The sequence below is a fragment of the Fukomys damarensis genome, unplaced genomic scaffold (genome assembly GCF_012274545.1).
Source record: "Fukomys damarensis isolate Sample0158 unplaced genomic scaffold, DMR_v1.0_HiC HiC_scaffold_14, whole genome shotgun sequence".
NCBI classification, from domain to species: Eukaryota; Metazoa; Chordata; class Mammalia; order Rodentia; family Bathyergidae; genus Fukomys; species Fukomys damarensis.
In genome coordinates, this window is record NW_022900926.1 from 17,690,017 (window position 1) to 17,697,139 (window position 7,123).

The following is a 7,123-nucleotide window of genomic DNA, read 5'->3' on the forward strand; positions in this document are numbered from 1 at the left end:
ACTACATAGTTGAGACTGACCTGCAACTCACTGTGTAGCCCAGGCTAGTCTCAAACTCATAGCAATCCTCCTGCCTCAGCCTCCCGAGTGCTGGGATTACAGGCATGTGCCACCATGCCCAGCCTTCATTTATATTTCTTTATGGTAGAATAATACTCCAGTGTGCATATATATATATATATATATATATATATATATATGGCATTTTCTTTGTCCATTCATCTATTAATGAACACATATGTTGCTTCTAAGATCTAGCTGTTATAAATTGTGCTGCTATAAACATGGGCTGCTATAAGCATGTATCCCTGTAGTATGATGACTTTAATCCATGTGGGAAGATACCTAGAAAAGAAATAGCTACATCAAATGTAGTATCTATTCTTGATTTTTAAAGGAGTCTCCACACTGATTTCCATAGTTATTGTACTAGCTTGCATTCCCACCAACAATGTAGAAGAGTTCCTGTTTTCCTCACATCCTTGCCAGCGTTTGGTATTAACTGATTTTTTATGATGACCATTCTTTCTAAGGTAAAGTGGTACCTCTGTGTAGTTTTACTTTGCATTTCTTTAATGGCCAGCGATGTTGAATATTTTTCATGTATTTATTGGCCATTTGTACTTTTGTTGAGAAGTGTCTATTAATTTCAGTTGCCCATTTTTTGGTTGAGTCTTTTATTGGGGAGGGTCTAATTTTTTTGTGTTCCTTATATATTCTAGATGTTAGTCTTCTGTCAAGTGAATAGTTGGAAAAAAATATTTCCCATTCTGTAAATTGTCTCTTCACTCTGTTAAGTGAAATAAGTCAGATATATAAGCTTAAATATCACACACACACACACACACACACACACACACACATATATATGTAGTAATATAACCATATATATCTATATATCTCTTTATATGTACTAGGTTAAAGTCATCATACTACAGGAATACATGCATACCTATGTTTATAGCAGCACAATGTATAATAGCTAGATTAGAAACAGTATATATGTCTATCAACAGATAAATGGACAGTGAGAGAATGTAAAACAGAAACCGCTAAGTGGGAAGCAGGAGAAGGTAAAATAACTAAATTGTTTCCTCTGCTGATAATCTGTTTCATTTACTACTAGTCTCTTTTGTTCATGAAAAGATCATGATACACAGAATGTTAACCATTGTTACTCTCTAATTATGTTATGGAATTTTGTATTATTATTTTTATAGAGAGTTTTTATATTTTCTTTATTATCTACTTGTATTATATTAAAATACAAAAATTTAAATAATTTGGTCTAAATTTTTAAAACATACATTCAACTAATCTATATTTTTATGTGGCATGCCAAGATTTTTCATGTTTATTGTAGCTAGTCTTACATTTGAGTTTAAGTCTACTTTTGATATTGTTTTCTATTTTTCTCCTCTGGTGTTGTTCTTTTTCTTTTTTATAATCTTTAAAATTAATTGAATATTTTATGAGTCCTTTTGGTTTCGTTGTTAAAGAAAATTTTGTTGCTTGTTTTGTTGATGGCTTTGCATTTTATAGTACACTTCAGTGTATCTTTAAATTATCACATTGTACCTCAAATGATAATACACAATATTCCATATGTTATGAAACTTACACTTCCATGTTTCTCTACTGGATTTGATTTGCTAAAGGTTTATCTTTTTTCTTGTTAACATTTTCCAGAGCTGTTTCAGATTTAGCTGTTCTGTATCATTTTCTAACTTACAATTACCTGCCTATATCCTTATTAAATTAGCTTTGTTTTTAGTTTTATTTTGAATTTCTTATGTTTGCTTTTGAATTACCTTTATTGTTTCTTTGTTTACAATAGATACTGTTATGGTTTATATCTATGATGTCCCTCAAAAGTCTCATGTGTTCAGAAGTTGGGCTTTTGGAATGTGATTAGATCACAGAGGTGCTGTACTAATCCGTGGATTAACCTACAGATGAGTTTATAGATAAATGTGCTGTTAGGGCCTGTTCACAAGAGGGAACTCACTGGGGTTGAGACCTGGAAGGGAATATCTCCCCCTCCAACTCTTCTCTTTGTTCTCTACTTCCTGGCGGTCAAGAGTTGAGCAAAAAAAAATTTTTTTTTTCTGCCATACCTCTGAACCATCCTGTTTCTGCCTTGTGGCCAGCTGTTTTAGTTACTTGAGGCAAAATATACCTCTCCTTCTTTCAATTGTGGGTGTCAGCTATATTATCTCTACAATAAAAAAGTGACCAAGACAGATTTTAGCAACAGAAAAGTGGAGATATTGCTGTGACTGTACTTTCCTATATCATTTAGAAGCCTTTGAAAGTGATTTGTAGGAGGAGTTTGGAAAGTTTTGGAGATGCCAGCTAGAGAAGCCTTAGAACACTGTAAGCAGAGTAAGCAGAGGAAAATGAGAGATTCAGGACAGAGATCTGAAGACCAGAATGCTGATGGGAGTGTGAACATTATAATGTGAACTCTGTGAGAGCTGGGAACGAAAAGCAGATGTGAAGAGATCGTAGTTTTATTACAAATAGGGAAGTATTTACAAAGTTGGGGCTTTGGAGAGCATGGGTTCTGAAGAGATTAGCATCAAAAAGAAGCCAAGCACTTCGATCAGGATAATAGGAAAAATGGCTTGAAGGCATCACAATCAGCAAGATGTGTGTGGGTTTAAGGGCGCAGAACTATAAAGCTTTCCATTGAGAAGAATCTCCTGGACCCTCCCTTAGAGAATATTCACTTAGGTCAGTGGCAGGGAATTTATGGTATGCATGCTACAGCAGGCTGTTTGCACCACTGTAGCCTCTAAAATGTTTGCAACAATTACCTAGAGAACTGGTTCCCTGGGATTTGTTTCACAGTGCTCAGTCATCCAGGTACCCAGAGGCCTCTGTAGCCAGGATTTAAGGAAGTCCAGGTACTGCTTAAACAGAGCGCAGACCTGAGTGTCACCCACATGGTGCTGATTTTACAGGCCTGCAGAATACAGGGCTTGTAGGGTCAGGGAGGCTTTCACCCAAATTTCAGAGGGAGGCTTGGCAGGCCAGGGAATGGGCCTCTGAGAGGGTAGTGTGCAAAGCTGTGACGGTAAAACCAAAAGTACAGTGGAAATCCCTGGAATTAGGAGATACCAGGAATGTGGAACATCTGTGGAGGAAAGTGGCAGACGGTGAGTGTAACCTGCCCGGGAGAGACACTGTGTAGATCACAACTAGCAAGGCCATCGGGATGGCTGCCCAATCACTTTGGAGCTCACGACTCACTGTAATCTACCTCTGGTGCTGAACATGGAGCTATGGGATTTCATGTTGGTCCTGCTGGTTATAAATTGCTTTGGTTTCATTCTTCTCTTTCCCTCCATTCCACTCTTTTGGAATAGGAATGCTTCCCCTATGACACTGTACCTTGGAAGAATTTAGCTTTCATTTCGATTTTCACAGGGGCTGATGGCTAAGAGTTTGCTTTGAATCTGAGTAGTCTTTGAACTTGGGCTTTTAATCAATACTGGAACTACTGAAACTTCAGCAACATTTAGAGAATGACTCAATGCATTTTGCATGAAGAAATGGATATGAATCCTTTGGGAGCTAGGTGGAATGTCATGATTTAGATCTACAATGTCCCTCAAGAGGTGGGGCTTTTGGAATGTGATTAGATCATCGACGTGCTATACTTATCAGTGGATTAAACCAATGACGAATTCATTGCTGAATGTGCTGTTAAGAAGTAGGGCTTAGTCTGAAGAGGAGTGGTCACTGAGGGTGAGACCTGCAAAGGTGTATCTACCTCCCTGGAGCTTCCCTTTGCTCTCTACTTCATGGTTGTCATTGGTGGAGCACTTTTTCCCCTGCCATTTTCCTCTCCCATCCTGTTTCTGCCTTGGAGATAGTGAAGAAACTGAAAACGTGAGGCAGAATCAATCCCTTCTCCTTTAAATTGTAAGTGTCATGTATTTTGTCCCAGTAGTGGGAAAGTGACGAAGACAGATGTATTTTCAGGTGTCAGTTTTCCCTGTACTATGTGGTCATACCTCCTAGGTTTTAATTTGTACTATTCTGATTTTCTCTTTTTCTATATAGTCTATATTATTTAATTGATCCAAGATCTCTTTATCAGCAGTTTTAAATACCTTTTCAAATATTCAGAATCTGCTTAAGTAAAAATGTTCTTATTAGTTTTTAATATATTTGCATTTTGTCAGAAAACTTAGTTTTTATATTTGAATCTGAATTTAATATGTAAAATTTATTATTCAGAGCAATATAGCTATGTGCTAACAATGCTGATATAATAAAATGAAATAATAGATTAGTAAGAAATTAAAAAGGTGTCCAATCATATTCACACCTTGCCCCTCTCTTTGAATAAAATAATATGGACTTGTCTTAGTGCATTTTGTGTTGCTATGACAAAATACAATAGACTCATAATTTATAAAGAAGAGAGATCTATTTATTATAATTCTGCAGGTTGAGGGGGTCCCATGTCAAGGTTTTGTTTCTGTTGGTGACCTACCTTTGGAGGTATAACAGTCAGAGAGAGAGAGAGGGAGAAAGTGAAGGTCAGACTAATTTATAAAAAACCCCACTAGGGATTTAACTCAGTGGTTCTGGCGCCTGCCTTGCAAGTGCAGGGTCCCAGGTTCGATCCAGGGCACCAAATAAATAAGAAAAAAAAAAACAACCCCAAACAAACAAACAACCCCCCCAAATTCCTGGTAAGAAGCCCACTCCCTGGATAACATCAATCTGTTTACATAGGCAGGGTCCCCAGGATCTCTTTATCTAATAGATTTCACTTTTCAATACTGTTGCAGTGGGGATTCAATTTTCAATCTGTGAATTTTGGGAAATACTTTCAAACTATGACAATTCTGTTTTCTTAACAGCACCAGAAGTAAGTAGAGTTATTTTCTTTATTTAGAAATATTACCCTTTTATCTTGCCAGTTGACGAGTGAGCCCAGAGAGGCAAAGGAAACCAGAGTTCAAATGATATACTGTGCAGCAAAGCAGGAGAGCTTAAAAGATCTGCAAAGGGCTTTCAGCTGAGTGTTAGTGTAATATCTTTAAGCATATTTCCATAAAAAGAATACTTGAAAAGATTAAAATGAACAAAATGCAATATTGACACAAGACTGAGAATAGCTGCAATCGGCAACAGCCAGAGTGGAAAATCTCTGTAAAAAGAAGCATACTTTGACAATGCCATCTGTAAAGTATGACTCAAACAAGAATAAATCAAAGTGTTTGTGTATGAATGGGCAATGATGTTAAACAAAAGTCTGCTGTGGGCTATTCAAAAAAATAGCCTTCCTTGGGAAAAATCCTGAAAAGCAAACCGAATATCCTTTGTTTCCCCCTTCTGTCCTTGCACTCACTGTGTACCTACTTAATGCAGATACAGCAGTTTATGTATAGCTGAGATCCAATCAGCATAAGGATGATGGAACTCAATCTTTTGAGAGTAGTTGAAGGGTAAGATTTTCTGCCACCAAAGAGAATTTGATATGACATTCAGAAAGGTTTCTTTCTTGTAGGGAAAGTAGTGCATTAGTACATACTACCCTTCTGCCATGTAACAAAGCTCATCTGTTTCCAAATGACGTAACAGTATTCTACCACAAAATATACGAATGTTATGAGTAGACAACTACCTAGCATTCAGCAAGATAAAAGACACAATGTATGACATGCAATTAATGATTACCAGTCTTGAAAAGATGTAAGAAAAAATACACAGCCCTTGAAGGTGCACTCTCATTTTGGGGGACGGCTGGTGGAAACAGTCCATGTTGGATGCAAGCGATCAAGGAGTCCTACACATAACTTACATATAATAATTAAAAGATTAAATATTGTTACTGTTTCTCACTACCAAGGGCCAGTGTTTCTAAATAAAACAGTAAATAAATATTCTTTCCCTTTAGAGTGGGTTATCCACCAGTCTCCTCACCTTTGGCCTGCCCCTGGACCATCCCGTTGAATATGATCCATTACAGGCACTAAACTTTAATTCTCTTTATATGAACTCATAATGTAGTACATGTTATATAATAGGTACTCAGTTGCTATTTGTTGAATGAAAGAAAGTTGGATGTTTTTCTTGTGCTTTTATGTGGAGAAAGCTCAGTTAATTTAGAAATCCCAACTTCAGAAAGTCATGATATCAAACATAAACTGGTTAATGATTAATAAAAATTTTATTATATTATAGTCAGCATTTGGCTATGACTATTTCCCTAAAAACTCACCAGTATAAGGTGTGACGCATAACGATTTTACAGGAAGTAAAATGAAGATGATTGTTAGTAAAGCAGACAGATAGAAATGCACTGAATTGATAGACAATTGCCTTTGAAGTAATTTCATAGCTATTAAGGAAGTTAATGTAATATAAACATAATTTTCCATTTCAATAATCTTGAGTATCATAGTTATTGTTTCTGGATATCTATGAGTACAATAAGAAACAAGGAAACCATGCCCAATAATATCTGTAATATTTTAAATTTATTAAGGTGACTGTATTTCTGTATCATTTAATATTAAAAATTTCAAGAAACAGTATAATATTAAATGTAATTGTTCTAACTTTTCAGGTTAGTGGTCAAACTATAAGTCTATTCTTTAATAATTAATTTGTAATTTTTGTGCTTGAAGCAGTTATATTTTCCAGTAATGAAAAAATAATTATATCCTCAAAGATAAAACTACATGGTTCAATGGAAAAGGAAGAGTTAGATTCTAGTTGAGCATGTAAATGAGCATCCCTGAACAATATTTTCCCCTCTGTAAGAGAAAATAAAAGTTTCTCTGTCCAAAAAAATGCTGTGATCAGTTTAGATGTTGTACATAAGTGAAGTCTGTAAAAGTTCTATTTAAAAGTACATTAACATTAGCTCTGCATATACTTTAAAATAAAATAATTCATAAAATTTAAAATAGAATGAAATGTTTGTCTGAAAATTCCTATCTTAGCACTTATATTTTATTTTATAGTAGACATATATTTCAGACACCCTGGTGTTTAAGGAAAAGACATTTGTGTTTAAAATTGAGGTACTCAGCTAATATAAAACTAAATAAAAATGACTAATAACTATGACATGACAGTAGGTTACCAACCTTTG